General features: G+C 46.7%; 1 long non-coding RNA gene across 1 annotated transcript; it reads right to left on the bottom strand.

Moving 5' to 3' along the window:
* Positions 1–16479: 16479 nt before the first annotated feature.
* On the bottom strand, positions 16480–18668 carry LOC122457124. The gene is made up of 2 exons (XR_006276474.1): positions 18270–18668; positions 16480–16759 (listed from the first exon to the last, which is right to left on the bottom strand). It is a non-coding gene; the product is annotated as an uncharacterized LOC122457124 (long non-coding RNA).
* Positions 18669–18915: the final 247 nt, after the last annotated feature.

The following is an 18915-nucleotide window of genomic DNA, read 5'->3' as shown; positions in this document are numbered from 1 at the left end:
TCTCAGTTCACTCCTTTGGAAAACGGGGATAATTTTTTCTTTATCCTGCCAATAATAAGCTCTTTAGGGCAGGAACTGTCTCTTATGTTCGTTTACAATGCCTACTGTAACCTGGTCCTGCTCTCAATTGGAGCAAGTAGGTACTGCAATAGAAATAAATAACTCCATTGTGCCTGCTTGCTCCATGCCTGAATGTTCTTTTGAGTTTCCCAGTTACAGGGCATTCATTGCAATCAATCAAGTCCAGTTGCAAGGCCATGCAGCTCTCCAGTGGTTTAAATAAACAGTGGGTGTGGCACAGAGGACAAGGGACGTGTTCAATGACCAAACGCTTCAGGTTAGCAAAATGCACTTCTGAAAACTTCTGCCTCCTGTTGTATTTCATGCTCCCAGCTGGCAGCTCCATTGACAGCTGTGTGATTGATGTTGGCACCATCCCTCTCTGCTTTTCTCTGGGTTCTGGTGTCCCATTTTAGAATGAAAGTAATTTACTAACTGAACTGAAGTCTATGGGTGATATTTACATTTGCATTAACGGATAGCAAAGCTCCCTATAGATGCTGAAACAAGAGAGGAAGGTTGTTATGTTTGTCTAATCTTAGCCTGCAACACAAACCCAGATCCCAAACAATGCCAGAGCCAGGCATCCTTAGGAATACAAGTTGAAGCAGCACAACTGCTTAGGGTATTAGCAGAGGGCTGGAAGGTGCAGCCAGCAAAAAATGAGGTACAACAGTTTGCTGCACTACTACCATGCTAAATGGAGATCGGTAGTTTATAGCACTCTCCTTTTTATAACAAGTCCATCCCCACTGACCTTTTCTAATCCACCGGTGAAGGATTTTAATTGTAGCCAAAGCCACAGGCAAAAATTGTCTCCTGCAGTACACTTGGTGGGAAGCTGCAATCTAATATTATTGTTTGTATTCCAGAGACCCCCAGGTGAGATCAGGTGCCATTGTGCTGGGCGCTGTCAGACACAGTCCCCACCCCAAAGAGTTTAAAAGAGAAACAGAAAAGACAGCCAGAGGATGGACTATTATTTCCATTTTACAGATAGGGAACTACCTCTGACAGATCCCTGAGTGGGTCTCTCCTGCCATCATCCCCCCCCCCCACACACACACACATACTGTGGTAGCATTTTCATAGCTTGGCATGCCAGCAAAGTCTCATTGAATGAAAGTGATGTGCGCTCACGCAAGTGAGCGAGAGATTGATATCAATGTGTACGAGCGCTGGGGGATTGCAAGGATTACCAAGGGAGAGATTGCAAGTGCTGGAGTATATTCCTCTCCAGCAAGGTGGTTAATATTAAAGGAATGCTCTTACTAGAGGTGAGGCTAAAGTTTCTGGCCTACTTTAAAATCATTACGGTCTAAATTATGGTTGTGTCCTCCCCCCCCCCAATGACTCCCTCAGCAGGAAAATAAACCTTTTGTGGTCCCTCCTGCTGAGTTAGTCCTTGCATTTTTTGGCTCTTCATTACAAGTCAAATTCTGTAGTTCTTAGCCAAAGTGCCACTGAATTCAATTATGACTGCTATTACCAGCTGAGATCAGGGCCCTGTGGTGCTAGGTGCTGTACAGACGCACAGACAGCCCCTGCTCTGAAGAGCTTATAGTCTAAATGGACAAATCTGGGACTCAAGAGATCTAGGGTCAATTCCTGGCTCTGCCACCAGCTCTCATTGTGACCTTGGGCAAGTCACTTAATCTCCCTGTGCCTCAATTTCCCACCTGTAAAATGGGAATAATAATCTTTTCTCTGTCTTGTCTATTTAGACTGTGAGCTATTTGGAGCAAGGACTGTCTCTTGGGCCTACTCGACACTTAAAAAATTAGAATGACTTAGCTGCATCCCTTAGGGCTGTGAAAAATTTAACACCTTCAGTACTGTGGTTCAGTCAACCTAACCTCTAGTTTCAGAGTAGCAGTCGTGTTAGACTGTATTCACAAAAAAGAGTACTTGTGGCACCTTAGAGACTAACAAATTTATTTGAGCATAAACTTTCGTGAGCTACAGCTCTTATGCTCAAATAAATTTAATAGTCTCTAAGGTGCCACAAGTACTCCTTTTCTTTTTGCAAATACAGACTAACACGGCTGCTACTTTGAAACCTCTCATTACAGTGTGTATGGTAACACCCATTGTTTCATGTTCTCTATGTATATAAATCTCCCCACTGTATTTTCCACTGAATGCATCCGATGAAGTGAGCTGTAGCTCACGAAAGCTTATGCTCAAATAAATTTGTTAGTCTCTAAGGTGCCACAAGTCCTCCTTTTCTTATATCGCTATGTCCCTTGGAGTCCCAAGGGCAAGGTTTTCGAGGTATAAGCAAGAGATTCCCAGTGTTTAGCCTGGGTTAGACCAAACGGATATATAGAGCTTGCTTATTACAGAAGCCTCTGTTACCTTTTGAAACTTATAACTCATCTGTGTGTATGTATGTTTATCTGCTTTAACCTTGTAAATAACATTCTGATTTCCTTTTCTTAGTTCATAAATCTTTAGCTAGTTTGTTATAGGATTGGCTACAAGCATCGTCTTTGGTGTGAGATCGAAGGTTTGTACCCTGCCTCGTAGCAGTCTGTCCTGAGGTTGGTCCTCACAGTCTTAAGCCACGACAGGGTGGCTTGACAGTGACGAAGGAGCAAAGGGTTACCCTGAGGCAGTCCGGAAAGTGAGGTCTCCTTTCCCTTGACAATTGCAAGCTACCCCTCCTGGTTTCCAAAACTTCCCCTGCTCTGTCTCTGGGGTGGAGCCGAGAGCTGGAGTCATACTGCAGTCTCATGGATTTCAGTGGGCATTCCAGGCCTTTGCTGCTAGCAGGGCAATCCCCAAGTGCCTCCTAACTTGTCCTCAGCCTCCTCATCTAACTCTTACCTCCCAGCAGCAGCTCTTAGGGAATCAGTTTATTCCTGTCTTTGCTGGCAGCAGGATGTTTTATTTATCTCCTCCGTGACTTTATCAGGATTGAATGTTCTGTAGGTGCCACGTTCATCCATCTTCTCCCCCTCCGATCTCAGTAGTGTAATGACTGTGTCCAGTTTAAATATTTACCAGCTCATCTGTACTCACACACTTCCCTGTTCCTTTCCTCTTTTAATTAAAGATTTACTACGTGGGCATTAGGACTTCTGGGCCTTCAAACCAGCCTCCCTTGTTAGGGTTTTTTTTTTTTTTTTTTTTAAAGTGCTTTGTTATCCTAGCTCTGGCAGAGCAATTTGTAAATTAGGTCTGAAAAACACACACACCTATACCGCCTTGATAAAGCGGTGCAGCGCTGAGGCAGGGAGCGTTTGGATAATGCACATCAGCAGCAGCGGCGTGCTGCCAAGACAGGGATCCTAGCATGAGTCTGTGATGGGGCTTTGCTTTCCAGAACACACACATCTGTCTGTGATTCCAGCCGGGATTTGTGGGTTGGAAGGGGAGAATCGTCATCCAAGGAGTCCAGGAGCGGACGTGGGGCCAGATTTTCCAAAGAACTCATCTCTCATTTAGGCACCTAAACAAGTGGCTGGATGATTGGAGACCCAGCACGCTGGGCATTGAACAGATCTGAAAACCTGCTCATCAGTGTCACAGCAGGAGCTGCTGGGTGCAGCGTGCTTCACGGCTCTGGCCACCTTAGTCAAGCCAGAAAGAGTCGAGGGTGCTTGGTCACTCGATTATCTTTTTGTTTATGTTTCCACTTCTGCTCAGGATCTCTCCCATGTTAAAGACCTCATGATCCAAAAGCCAAGTTCCACTCATCGGTGCAGCATGACACTGGCTAAGAATTGTGCCCCTCGTAGTGCAACGGAAGCTTCAGGGCTGGAAACCCCACAAACTCAGTCGTTCGGGGATGCCTGTCGGTTTTGTTGGGAGTAAAGGAGGGTGTGCTCAGCAGGGGAGCCATGTGCCACTCTCTATCCAGAGGCCAAGAATGGCTTAAAGGAGCAGCAAGTGCTGGGGAAGGCAGCCTGGTTTGTCCTCCACCGTTCGTTTGTTTGATTTTATTTGAGGTCTCAAAGCAAGCTCCCTCAAATCCAAACGCCGAGAAAGTCTGACCCTAAATCTCACAGTGTGGGCCCAGCTCCACACTGGGCTGAGCCAAAGCCTGGCTCCAAACACCCATGAGCTGTGAGGGATCACCATAGCTGGGAAAATCTCTGCTAGCACCTAGCCACTCACCCCAAGAAGGACTAAGGGACGGGGAGACCTTTTCTCCTTGCATTGCCTGTGCCCTGTCGTTCCATTTGGCCAGAAGATGGCACTGCTGCCCCAAGCACCGCTTGGCATGCAGCATGACCATGGCAACTGAAAACACTTCTCCCATCCCTTTATCTGAATGTCATGGGTTGAGGGAAGTGCAGTCCTGGGGGTCGTTCGCTCTTGTCTCTGGGCTGCTCCCCAGGGGGCTTGCACCATGGTGGCTGCATGTGGGGCAGCGGAAGTCACGCTCCAGGGATATGGCTGTTATCGCTTCTAATTGGGCTTGGAGCCCCCTCAGTCTCCATCCACCCAGCCCCTAGCAGCACATCCCCCAGAACCCTCACAAGCGTGGTGTTCCCCTGGGGATCTGCCAATTGCCTTTCTTTCCTCCTCTATCCTAGCCCAGGGGCTGATCTGCATGGGGGGACAACGGTCACATGGAGCCCCCCATTGCCTGGCAGAGCCCTGCACAAAGGCCAAGGTTGCATCTAGCAGTATAAAAACTTTATGCTGTTTGTTCCCACAGCTATAGTTTCTCTGTCACTTCCCAGGAGCTACATGCTCAAGGTTGCACAGGGCATCACAGCTGAGATGACTCAGGTCTTCTATACCGCAAGCCTATACCTCTCTCCCCAGGCTGTGACTAGATTAGATGGGACCCCATGCAGAGACCAGCAGCTACACTCTGAATTGACAGGAGATGCCAGTTCAAAACCAGTGCAATAGCTACCCCTCTCTCTCCCTTCCCTGCCTCTGCTAAGGAGCCAGTCCTGCACCTGTGCCCATGGAGTACTTTGCAGAGAGCTAGAGCTCTGTCCCTCAGAAAGGGCTGCCTGCAGCAGTGTTACAGTGAGAGGTGTGTGAAATGGGTTTAGATCAAAGAAAACGTGGCCTGGACCTTCACCTATACACTTAAACAGGAGACACATTACATTTTTTCATATTGCTGCCCTTCTGTGCTTCCTGGTTCTGTCTGCGATCCGGGGCTGCAGGCCCCAGCAGGGCTTGGCTTGTAGTTTGCATGGCTCCGTGCTGGCAGAGGTGGGGATGTGGATTGTGAATGGACTCCTACCTCCAGTCCCACGAGTACAGGGAACACTGGGCCGTGAGTCCCTCCTCCCTTCAGACTCACAGGAAGGGCAGGCTGGCTACCGACTGCTGAGTCTACCAGGACAGCAGGGCCAGAAATTGCCTAAGAGCACTGCCTGCACTGATATTTCTACTGTTCTGGGGAAATCAGATGAGCCAGTGCTGCCATCTGGGTGCTCTGCTGCACCCTGCCTTTTGAACTCTTCCCAATCCTCAATTGTCAATTTAAAACATCAGATTGTCTGATTTCAGTTGACAAAAAAGAAAAATGTGTGAGTTTTCAGTTTTGTTTTTATTTGTTTATTTTATGATGAAGACTCAACATTTTTCCTGGAAACTTTTTGGTGAAAATGAAAAATGTTCCATCCTCATCTAAAATTTTCAAAGGCAAAAACAATAATTTTCCATCCATCTTGGTTACCTACTGGAGATAGGTCCACTGCACAAGATACTGAAATAGCCTTCAACTTAGGGAACATAATCGCTGGTACACCGTCGATGGTATTTCTATAGCATATCATCCATCCAGCCACACTGTATTTGTATAACAGCCTGAACAATCACTAAAACAAAGAGCAAGCCAAACGAGGGTGACCATTTCAGCTTTATTAGACAAAACACCGACAGAAGTCCCTACTGCCATGTCTAAGCATTGAGAAGTCGTGGCAGCTTATTCTCACTGACTCAGCCCGGGGTGTTTTCACAGCCCCAGAGCCAGGCGCCCAGTTCAAGGTTTGCTTGGCTTGTTTATGTCTTCTCCACCCACTGTAAATGGGAATACAATCTGTGCTTCCACCAGGGTCAGAATAATTATCCCCTGATGTCCTGATACAGCAGATTAAAAGAGCACATCACTAATTCAGGCAGGAGAGGGCTTAAGGGCCTGATCCTGCACAGTATCAAACACCTCTTGGAAAGATGCTGAGGCCATTTCAACTCCCCAAGCTCTGCAGTTTACAGGAGGCATGCAGCACATTGCAGGATTGGGCCCTATATGCCCATGTATTTGGTCACAGAAATGTGTCTAAAAGAAGCCGCAGCTATAGTTAAATTCTTGCTGATTAAAAGGCTGCTGTCCAAGTTTAAAAAAAAAACCCAAAACAGTTAATCCATCCACCCATCTTCCTTCCATGTTTTATTAGATCAGTGCTCCATTGAACTAGGCACGTACACATAGATGCAATCCCTGACTCAAAGAGCTTACAATCTAAATAGACAGGATTGTAAGGAACATGGAGAGGTGACGTGACTTTCCCAAAGTTGTCCAGGAAATAAATTGCAGAGCCAGGACTAGAAAGCAGGTGTCCTGACTCCAGTCCAGTGCATTAGCCCCTCTAAATCCACCACTGACTCACTTTGGGACTGTTCCTAGAGTGATTTATCTGTAAGTAGGTAATTAATAAATATGGTGCTGGTAGATGCCATTCAATGATGCATAGTATTTGTGATGCTGGCAGACCAGATGCCAGCTCATGCCAAGGTCCCCATGCCTCAACTGAACATGGAAAAAATACACAACTGGAGTCAGTCTAACTCACCTGTGTGTTAATATTGTTAAAATAGGTATTAGGATTACAAGCATGTGTTTAGACTTTATTGAACGTATGTGAGTTGCTGCGTGCATTAATCTCACTTAAAACAACATCTATATCCCATATTGTAAGGTAATATTTGAGCACTTGTAGTGAAAGCCTCTGTGACTGTGTAAACCATCAGACAGGGGAGAGACATTAACTAGTGTGAAGTGCCGGTCTCCAACAGAAGGTGTTATGACTGCCCAACAGGGAAGGTCCATCAACACCAAACAGACTATTGTGGGACATGGAAGAGAAGAAAAGACCTTTGTTCCTCTGCTCTTACCCGCCTCCCCCCATAGAGATGAGTCATACTAGTAGATTCCTCCTATCAGCTGAATTTGCCAATCAGAGCACATGGGATAAGGGGAATAAAAACCCCACACAGAAGAAACTGAGTACCTCTGTGCTTCTTGGACTCTGGAGGGCAAGGTTTCTAGGCATAAGCATGAGATTCCAATCTGCTTAGCCTGGGTTAGCCCTAAGGGACATAGAGAATGTGCTTATGGTAGAAGCTTCTATTTCTTTTGAAACTTAAGATTGTGATTCATTTGTGTATCTATGTTTACTTGCTTTAACTTTGTAAATATAACTCTGCTTCCTTTTCCAATTAATAAATTTTTAGATCGTTATCTTTGGTGTGAGCTCTAAAGTGCAACTGACCTGGGGTAAGTGACTGGTCTTTTGGGACTGTGAGTAACCTGAATATTGCTGTGATTCTTGGTGTAAGGGACCATCTGTTGCAAAGGCACACTCATCTGGGTGGCGAGATAGATTGGAGTACCCAAGGGGACTATCTGTGACTCCATGTTTAGGCTGTTTTAATGCCTGAGGAGTTTACACTCGACACTTGCGTGGTGAAATCTAAGTATACAACTCGCAACCAATCTGGGGTTTGTGCCCTGGTTCCTTATAGTTTGCCCTGAGGTTGGTGCTCAAGCTCTTGAGTCCCTGCAGGCAGCTTGACAGTATAGTTCCTGGGTTTTGTTGGATCAATAAACTGCGTAGTTGTGCACTATAAATGGCTTCCTCTGTGCGGCTCTTAACAGGGACCTTTCGGCAAGTGATGTAGCTTTTCAATTACCCTATCTGTAAGATGGGGTGGGTGCTTGATTGCGTCATGGGGGAAGGAGATTATGAGACTTCAACAATGATTGCAAAGCAACGTAGGCTCTTAGCATGAAAGTTGCTACCTAAGTGCACAGCATACGTATTACCCAGATACCTCATTCCCCAGCATTCCTCATGTCCCCAACACATGGTTCATGTACAGAGTCGCCAACCCCAAGCATTCCAAAAACATGAGTGAGGCCTCAAATAATCATGAGACTGGCTGAAAATTCATGAGATTTTTAAAAGAACACAGGATCTTTTTTGCCTTCTGAGGCTTTAAGGGGTCAAGTATTTCAAACTTTCCTCCATAAACAAGAAGTCTAGAAATGTACTTTTGTTCTTAAATGAAAGATGAGATTCTGGTGTATTCACGACTGCAGAAACTGGGGATTTAAGAAAAACACCAAATATCCCAAGACATTCTATCCCATTTCCCCCCCTTTCGGCCCTTTTGTGCATCTCCCTCCCTCCCTAATAAAAGCCGAGAGTTTCCATCCTGGTCTTCCTCCAGGATTGGGTCAAATCAAAGAGCTGCCAACGTCCCAAGAGAAGCTCAGTGCGAGCAGAGGAGGAGACCCCCCCCGCTCCTGATTACTGATGCTGCTGACACCAGCTGATGGACCAAGAGGCAGGCACTGCCTTTTTTTTACTAAATTAGAAATGTAGCACATATGGATCAGCAGCTGCAGAGGTGTCTCTGGAGAACTTCCATGCTATTAGGATTAATCAAATGTAAATAGAAAGAAGGGTTGTTTTTTTTTTCCTCCCTCCCCACTGCAATTCCATTCTTTTCCCTGTTCTTCTTCTTGGTCAGGATTGGCGTTGAAGCATTCCTCCTTGGATGGATTCTCACCACTGTGCTGACCAGGGCACTCTCTATCAGCAGGTCCACCTCGCTCTGAGGGCCCTCGATGCCTGAGGGTCTTCAAGGGACTGTGGTGCCAGCTGTTCAGAGCCTCTTCTGCTCCATAAAGGTTCCTTGAGAGCTTGGCCTATTCCAGTGAGGCTGCCGAAGGAGGGCAATCCTGGCTTGTACAACTGGAAACTCTTCAGGGCAGGGGATCTTTGCTCCGTGTGCGAACAGCACCTAGAACCATAGGCCTGGTCCATGGCTGAGCTCTTAGATGCTACGGTAATAAACAGAGATAGAAGTAAGAAGTTAGACTGCTACTCAGACTACCTCAGGTCAGTGCCTGGCTTTGCCACAGGCTCCCCGTGTGGCCTTGGGAACTTGCTTGTCTCTCTCTGCCTCAATTTCCACCTTTGTAAACTGAGGATAACAATATTTCCCTGTTTCAAAGGGAGTTGTGAGAATAACAGTGCTTGTGAGGTGCTGGGGTGACGAGGGTCATAGACAGAGCCCACTAATAGGCTCCTGTTGGGCACTTGAAAGCCTTGTTGACCATGGGATCAGAACTATCCCTTGCTATAGAAAGGCCAAGGTCAAAACCGTTGTTGCTGGATATTTGGACAGGATATTGGACAGGATTTCCCCACCCCCTGTGAACTATGCTGCAGATGAGCTAGGAGTATGGCCTGGTCAGCACAGCTCTCAGACAGTGGTTGGAAAACAGAGTGAAAGTCAGACTCTTGGACCAGGTTGGGAACACACTTAAAGGAGAACGGGGCATGCCAGATCGGGGACAGCAGATACCCTCTCAGCCCTGGCCTCTACTTCCAGTTCTGCAGGGACAGAGCCTGTGCTTTTCCTTAAAGGTGTCATGCCCCCCTTCCTCCCCCCACCAGTGGAGTAGCCGTAGGCCTGGGCTTCAGAGAGGGAGGGGTGATCTTCTGGGTGAGTCACAGGTCTGGGGCTCAGGAGAGCTGAATTTAATTCCTGGCTCCTCCAAAAAAAAAAAAAAAAAAAAAAAAGCCTTCCCCTTGAGGAAGGCACAAGACTGGAAGGGACTCCCTGAATCACAGGCAGCCCTGTCATAGAATCCCATTCATAAACTGAGCAAGCTCCTTCAAACTGGTTGGGTTGTGCTGCTTAACTTCTCTGTCTGATGAGACTATGGCTTCCTTTGTGCGTCTTGTCTGTCTAGAATGATAAGCTCTTATGGCAGGAGTTCACGGTGCGTATGCAGAGCCCACAGCATGACAGGGCTCTGGTCTCAGCTGGGCCCTGAGGCCACTACTGCAGTATAAACCACCAGCGGGCCTGGGTTCGACTCCTGAATGTGGCCCTGATTTCTTGTGTGAGAATTTGATCATCTCATGCATTGGTGCATGGGCCCGGTCCCTGTGAGAAAGAATAGCAATGAAGCAGCTTTACACAAAACCACAAACTCTCCAGGTCCTCGCCTTAATATTTATAATTAGCAAACTTTTTGGACTTTTTATTGGATCAGTATTTTATTAGGTAGGGAGCTGGGGTAATTTTTGCTTATGGCATCTTTTCTCCATGTGACTGCAGCCTGGACTGTTGGGAATAATTAACTTTTTGATAGTTGCCTTAAGTGAACTAATGAATCTTTAATGCTAGCTGGGAATTTGGCAATGGAAATCTAGTCAACGACCTCAAAACTTAAAGAAAAAGGAGGGGAGAGGGGGAGAGAGAAGTGGGGGAAACCTGTAAGGAGGCGGTGGTTTGGAGCTAAGAAGTACAGTAATGGAATTCAACTGAGACTGCTCTGGTGATGAGAAATGTTAATATACAAATGAAAACAAGTCCTGATGATGAACAGCAAGGGAGCTGGCTGTCGAGTGGTTATATGCATTCTCATCTCTTTCTTGCGTTAATTAATCATAATTAATAACACTATAAATAAATAATAATTTAGTAATAAGCGATGGATTGCTCAGCTGAGAACCAATACGATAGATTAGAACTGGTGTGAATGAGTCAGTAGGGGGTATCTTCCCTCTGAATCAGTACTGGTCCCAATGTCCCAGTGCCAGCCTTGGGGGCTCGATACTACTGGAGGTTTCAAACCAAGGTGCTAGGCACTGTACAAGGCCAAGCACACAATAAAAGACAGTCTGTGCTCCAAAAAACTCACACCCTTTGGTTAAAGGGAAGACTTTGGGGCCCCCGTGGGTAAAACTGACACAATGGAAACACTAGATTTTCAAAAGAAGAAATTCAGGGTGCTGACGTCCCTGGTCTGGGCTTGTAAACATTTGATTATTTTTGTCCAAGTTGCAACAAAAACCTCAATTTTTGAAACCTGCCACATTTTTGTCATCTCCTGACACCAGACACAATAGCAGAAGCTCAATACAGCAGGACAGCATCTTCCACAAAGAGTCCCCAGGCGTCTTGCAGTTTAAAAACCAGTAACAAGCAACATCCAGCTTAAACCTTCCCTCCCCACCCCGTGCCTTTGTCATTGTGATTTAAGAACTATAACAGATTTCGCTTTCCAAATTTCAATGCGAAGACGATTCTATAGCCACCAGGCATCCCTGTGGATAAAAAAAAACAAAACAAAGCAAAGCTCGCTCTGAGTGTTTGGATTGCAAACCACCTTCCAATCTGCTAGTGCAACATTTAATTTAAGAACCTGTTGGGAAGGCTGGTATGGTGCCCCGCTGAGCCAGGAAAAAGTGGAAATGGCAGCGAAATTGTGTTTACTGGTGTCCTGATCCAAATTATAAAACATCCAAGCTAGTAACCTAAATACGACCCATTGTCTCCTTTTGCTGTGGAGTGAAGCAGAGGGTGCTGGATGCATGGAAGGGGTTTTGGTCACAGATTAAGTCAGTGCTGCATTAAAGGTATAGTCATTATAGTCCTGTGCCTAGGGCCCCAGTTCGTGGAGTCATGTGATGAGATGAGAATCTCAGCTTTCATTTAAAAAAAAAAAAAAAATTTCAGCCCTCATAGTCAGGAAGAAAAGCTTGAAAATGTACCCGAGTGTAACCAATGCCTGAGACTGAAACAGCAGCTCCTAGAGGGGTGAGCTGTCCTGTGCATTTCAGGGGAATGTGAACTCCAAACTCTCACTGCTCCGGGGGAGTCGGGGGGCCTCCACACACCAGCAGAGGGTGTGAATGGAGCCTTTCACCTCTAGGTGGCTGGTTTGAATTCAGTCCAGGTCGACAAAGACCAAAAGTTGTTACTGTCTGATAGATCTTCAGTTGCCCCTTCCAGAAAAAAACTGGGGCCCCCAGTCCAGCTGTAGTGGACAGGTGTCCCATGAAGACCTTTCCAATTAGCACTAATCACCCCACCCTGCTGGCAGGCTCAACAGTGACCAAATGGGCTGCAGAGACAGACCTCCCCCTCAGCCGTAGAGGTGGCTCTCCTAGGGGAGGGCTGAAGCACAAGGTGGCAGGGCACAGTTTGTCCTGCGGGTGCCCATGCCGTGTCTGCTCTGTGGATACAGAGGCCTTCAGTCTCCAGGGCTGTCAGGCTGGAAGCTTTCGCCAGAGGAGGAAGCTTGATGGAGAGGTGGGAGAAGGGTTTCTCTGTGGCTGTGGGGCCTATTTCCTTTCCCCCCTAAAACCATGTGACTGGGCAGAATTTGTCTGGGTAACATCCAGTAATTCCCTAGATTCTTTTTGGAACAGGGGGCTTTGTCCAGGGCTGTCTGCCAGCTGTCCCCTTCCGATTGTCTTTCCATAGGCTTTAAGGCCAGAAGGGTCCATGAGGTCCCCTCGTCTGACATCCTGTATGACACAGGCCATTACATGTCCCCCGGTTACCCTTACATTGAGCGGAATGAGTTCAGTTAGACTAAAGCATTCCAGGCCACAGACTACACCATGATGTGCCACAGGCAGAGAACAGGCGGGACCAAGGTGCCGCCAATGCCTTAGGGTCCTAGAATGGCAGGGAATTGATTAGGTGGGATATGCCCAGATGCGAGCAAGACACACTAGCCAGACATCTAGAAAGAGGATTCTCCCAGCCACCTCAGAGCGCTGGGCCACTCTGCCCAGTGCCCCATCTCCAGCTGCGGCCAACCTCTGATGCTTCAGAGGAAGACCCCCGCCACTCGTAAACACATCTGGCCAACTGCATTGGAAGAAAAAATTCCTGCCTCACCCCTGCAGATATGTGGCGGAAGCCCTGAAGCATGAGTGTTGATAATATTTATTGTCTCAGTGCAGAGCTGCAAACCTTATGAGCAGGTTGAGGACAAGGCAGGCAATCCTGTTCCCTACCATGGCCCTTTGATTTGCCTGGTTTTGTATTCTTTGCCCCCTGTAATGAGTTGAGCTTTGTTCTTTCATAGCCCTCCCCCTTCCCTTCCTTCTTGTTTGCTGAGAGGTGGGTGTGGGTGTGTGTTTGACCCTGCAGGGATCCATTAGAGTGGAATCTTTCATCAGTGCTAAATACACTTGAAAAACTGAAAAAGGGGTCAGTGTTTCCTCGAAACTGCTTGGGGCACATTCCAGTCCTTCTCTGTTAGCCTAGTGAATGGGTTAATTATAGATGGGAGAGTTGTTACAGAAGAACTGCCACTCCCCACCTACATGCTCTTCCTGTAGGGCCAAACCTCAAATGCCAGAATGCTTCGGATCTTGCTGACCTGTTTTTCTGGGTTATTTTTCATGTTTACAGAAGCCTCTGCACTTCCAGGTTCCAAATGCAACTGGAAACCCTAAAATCCCATCCCCAGGAAGGGCTGTTATTATGATTGTTTATATATATTGCAGTAGCACCAGGAGGTCATGGGCCCATTGTGCTAGGCGCTGTACGCTCATATATTCATGAGACGATCCCTGTTCCGATGGCACTACCCACCCCAAGTGGCAGCCGATGCGGAGCAATGCAGGATCTTTACGATTTGGGCCCACGGGTCTTAGGTCACTGAGAAACCCAACAACACTCCACAAGGGCTGTGAGCGGGGAAGCAGGATCAGGGAAACTGAGAAAGGGAGAGGCTCAAGGAAGTTGGGAAGAAGATTTCCCTAATAGATTCTTAGATTTTTAAGGCCAGAAGAGACAATTATGATGATCTACTCTGACCTCCCACATAACCCCAACTAGGGAACCTCCCACTGTGATCCCTGCATCCAGCCCAATAACTCAGAGGTGAGCTAGAACATCTGCCTTAGAAAGACACATGCTCTTGATGTAGAGATTTCAAGTGAGGGAGAATTCACCATGACCCTTGGGAAGCTGTTCCAATGGTTAATTACCCTCGCTGATAAAAATATTTTATTTCCAGTTTGAACTTTGCCAGCTTCATCTTCCAGCTGTCAGATCTCATTCTGCCTGTGCACAGTAGATTAGCAAGCCCGCTAGTAACAGATAGCTTCTCTTGGTAGGTAATAATTACAGGTCGCCTCATAGATCCAGACCCCATTTGGCCTTAGGCCACCAGAGTCCTAGAAATCTTTTCCAGAAGAAGATCTTGCTAGATTTCCAGCCTAGCTTTGCATACCCAAGGGATTAAGAGACACTTAAACGTGCAGCTCCTTATCTGAACCTACAAAATGGTATGATTCTGTTCAGGGATGAATACACTTTTATTCCTCTTTATTCTCCCCGATACCCCAGGGTTTTGGTTTTTTGCAAGGTGCCAATCATTTAGCAAACGCCAAACCCCCTCTCTTTCCCCCACAGCAGATGTCTCTCCTAGTTTGTCAGCAGTGGAATGGCTGTCAGAGATCTACATTATTTATCCACTCTGTAACATTTACTGGGATTTAGTGTTTAATAACTGTCACTCCAATATATCTTTTCTTAATCCCCTCAGATCTGGCGCTGTAGCAATTTTAAATATTTATCAACGCAGTTTGTGTGTTCACTGTTAAGGTTGCAATTTTCTTGTAATTAAAGATTTACAAGACACTGCTCAAGATTTAGAAAAGATTGGTGAAGATCAAAGCTGTTTAGTATTCGTGCTGAAACTCACCAGCTTCCTGGAGGTATTATGTAGGACCTTATAGTTCTCCCTACGCATGTAACAGCTCAGATCCCACTAGGGCAGAGGGCTTTTGTTTATTTTAGCCTTTGCTTTTTCTTAATCTTTTTATGCCCAACCTTGCTCTTTTCGTGGACAGATATTTGGAGTGGGAACTCATGACAGCAGAGCTGAGTGCATACACTATGCACAGTTCTGCTGATACACCTCACTCCTGCCTGACTACACTTCCTGCCATTGCAACTTCGCCACCCCAGCCTCTCCTGCTCACATCTGTGCCACGATAACTCAGGTCCCAACTTTGCTATTCCAGTTCAAGGATTCCCCCCCAGCTCTATCAATGCCCCTTAATCTTGACCTGCAGCACTCCCTTGTCAGCCAGTGGGCTAACGCACCGGCCCATGCACTAAAGAACACTCTCCAGGAACAGGATTCCTGTCCCCTTTCTTCAGGACCCAAGTTTTATTTCTTCAGAATAAAATTATTTAATGCTCGTTCAGCATTTCAATTGTCTCCTTTCCCTCTGATCCCAGATCCCTCTGTAGGTGCCTGTCTAATTCCTACAGTGGCGCTTTTCAACCTTTTTTCATTTGCAGACTGCTAAAAAATTTCAAATGGAGGTGCAGACCCCTTTGGAAGTCTTAGACCTAGTCTGCGACCTCCAAGGGTACAATGACCACAGGTTGAAAACCACTGCTCTCCAGGATGACATTCCACAGGCTGTCTGCCTGGGAGCCAAGACAAATCTCTCTGATCTCTTCTCCTTCCTTAGCCTGCTGCTCCCTGCAAGATTATCCATTATAAACCATCTATCTGGAAATCACATATAAACTGAGTTCTCTTTTCCCTGCCCGACAGTCTCCGGCAGAAACCTTCCTGGGTTGCTCCCTACAGCTCTCACTGGAAACTGAGCTAGTTGCTGGCTTTTATGGGGACCACATGATCTTCAAGCCATCCCTAGCCTTAGCTGGACAGCAACTGGTTAGTCACAGGTGGGGCTGGACTCAACTCCCCTTAAAGGGCCAACCTCTGTGTGACACTCCTGCTCTCCCAGGGGGTGCAGGATGGCATGGTGGTGGAAACATGGCACTTTGCCCTGCTCAGCACAGGTGCAATCCCAATAGCAGGTAAGCTTCATTTCCTGGAGAGGCGAGTGCTCTCACCTTTGGAAACCAAGCCGGGCATGAAGAATGCTTGTACAATTGTAGATGCAGGGTGTGTTACAGGCACGCTAGGGAATTGCAAGGCTGGGGCAGTCAGCCTAATGCACACCCTTGAAGGGATAACACAGAGGGCTGGGCAGAGGGATTTTTATGGCAGTGATAGCCTATGCAGTGAGAACAGTACCTTAATTAAATGGTTGTCCCTTTCAGATAAAGCTCATCTGCATATTGGATTGACTCTGGCCCTTGTCCCCATTAGCGCTGAACCGGGTCTCTGGAAAGGCCAGGGTGCCAGGCTAGAAGAGCCGTGAGGTCAGATGGTTCTACCCAGATACCTCTTATCCCTCACTTGACAGAGCCAAAGCCAATCAATTGTGAAGTGCTTTCAAGAAGCAGCCCTGTTTGCTTTGCCTCCTCTGAGTTCTGTATTCTGTGTCAGTTTCCATTGCCTCAGTGCTGCGTGCACAATTGTTATTGTGTATTAATATTCAATTCTCATCAGCACAAATGCAGCCCTTCTTTTCTTTTCTTTTCTTTTCTTTTGCTGCATGCAAATCTGAAACCGATTTTTCTCCTAATTAAGATGGAACATGGTTCCAGAATAACATGACAGCAGTGAAATTATAAAAATGGTCCCAGGTTTTTCCACATGACTGGCTAAAAGCTGTAAGCGGACTCAGAGGTGGAATCTGCGATGCAGCACGTTTGCTTGCAAGAGGTTTCTGAAACATAACCACAGCCCGTTCCTTTCTCCTGGTCATCCTTCAGCAAATGAGAAATCTTGCCACATGCCGGGCTATGAATCCATGGAGAGGCAAGCACAAACAATCCCTTACCGGTAAGGAGAAGCTTTGAACTTGTGACCTTCAAAGATCTTGGGGGAGCCTTTAGTAGGCTGGAGGTGTTGTGTCCTGGCCGAAGTCTAGGGTGAGAAACAATATTGGCTTCTTTTGGTCCTATTTTACACTGTCTGTCGGAAGATCTCAAAGCACCGTAACAGCATCAGCGAATCTAGTATTCCTCAGATGTAGCTGGAACCCAAAGCGGTGAAGTGTCTGGCCCCAAAAAGTCTATAGCAGAGCAATGAATAGAACCGAGATCTCCTGACCTTCAGCCCTGGGCCACAGGTACGCTGATTATTTTCCTCCCCGAGAAGGAAGTCTGCTGGACAATGGGCTGTATTTCAGTGCAGATGTATATTGGCATAACTCCACTGATTTCACTGATTTTATTCTTATTGTTTATATTTCCGTAGCACTTCATCGTGAACCAAGACCCTATTGTGCGAGGCACTGTTGTGACCCAGGATCCTCCTAAGAGGCACAGAGGGGATGCCTTGAGGTTACGGGGATCTCCTGCGTCTGGTATTTACATTCTCATTCACAAAAAGAATGTTATGTGAGGTCTCTAATAAGCCTGGACCACGCTGGTCATAAATATCATTGTGAAACGCACATACGGCTGCTGTGTAAGGGGTTAAGTATGTACACCAAAAATTCTGTTCTGAAGGTTGGTGTCTAGGGACAGGGCCCCAAGAAAGGTGAAAGGTTTTCTTTCACCCAAGAAATGTTTATCTGTCTGTTTACATGTAAATTAAGTATTGTCCAGTTCACAATGGGTCTCCTCTCACCAGTCTGAACTGAATGCTAATGAAGGACTGTAAAAACTTCAGAGAAAGAAAAGAAACCAGAGGAACTAAAGAGTGGGAACCCGGAGAGACTATCTTGACATGCACATCAAAGGGTTTTTTTGGGGAGAAGGAAGACGCCCTGTCATCCTTCACCTAGGAAGTAAATGGACTATGAATTTGCTTCATGAAAGAGGAGTCTCAACCAGGCCAGAGAGAACTTCGGGTGAGATACTTTGTTAGACAGGAAGGGAACTTGTTAGTGAAGTTTAGTTTCTAGGAAGTGTGGTATGATTTTGTTTTACACGTAACCATTTGTTTCCAATATTCTTACTCACTACCACTTGAATGTCCGCTCTTTGGTAATAAACTTATTCTTAAAAAGAAAAGGAGTACTTGTGGCACCTTAGAGAATAACAAATTTATTAGAGCATAAGCTTTCGTGAGCTACAGCTCACTTTATTCTTGCCTTCATTATAAATATTATCGGAGTGATGTGGGGTTCAGCAAAATATTGATCCGGAGTGGTGCTTGACAAGCTGGTGTGTGCTGGTTCTTTGGGAACAGCAGGCCTGGTTATTCTGTGACAGTTGAGTAGAACAGGGGCCAGGCATTCAAAAGGGCACTCCAAGGACTTGGGCGTTAGTGTGTGCCTATGGTTAACCTACAGAGAGAGAACAAGGCCCGGGGGGCCTGGAGGACAGTGCTTGGGTCACCAGAGGCTGGGGGTTTCAGGGGGATGATTGACAGCAGGCACACACAGGACTTCCTTGCACTAAGGGCAGGTGGTGCAGAGGGTGCCTCACAACACTGGAGATCCCTGGGGAGTGTGACAGCTGTACCAGCAGAGAAGAAAAAGACAGCCCATGCCCCCAAAGAGTTTACAATCTAAATATAAGACGAGAGAACAGACAGACACAGACAGATGGAACAGCATCCGGAAACAATGTGCCAATGCTGTTGCCAGAGTGGCACGTCAGCCTCTCATCGGTGTGCATTGCAAGACAACCTGGTATCATGACATGAAGGATGTCCAGGAGCTTGTGTGATTCTTCCTAGACTCATCAGCGGGAATCTCCAGCATGTTAGCCATTCTGCATAACAAGTCCTGGAATGGTCTGTAGTCATTTGGGGTGGATGTAGATGACTCGGGGACCACAGCCTCATCCAGGCTGTGAGCCAGGGCAGGAAGGTCCTCTACTTGGGATTCTTCATCAGAACTCTGAATCATCTGCTCTGTTGGAGCACACTGAGCTGGTCGCAAAGCTCCCTTCTGAGGTTAGGAAGAGGATCTTGCCCAGGCCTGGGAAGCAGACACTCGTCTT

Source organism: Dermochelys coriacea, chromosome 21 (genome assembly GCF_009764565.3).
Source record: "Dermochelys coriacea isolate rDerCor1 chromosome 21, rDerCor1.pri.v4, whole genome shotgun sequence".
In the NCBI taxonomy this organism is placed as follows: Eukaryota; Metazoa; Chordata; order Testudines; family Dermochelyidae; genus Dermochelys; species Dermochelys coriacea.
Note: the sequence above shows the minus strand (reverse complement) of the source record. Positions and strands in the feature narration are given on the sequence as shown.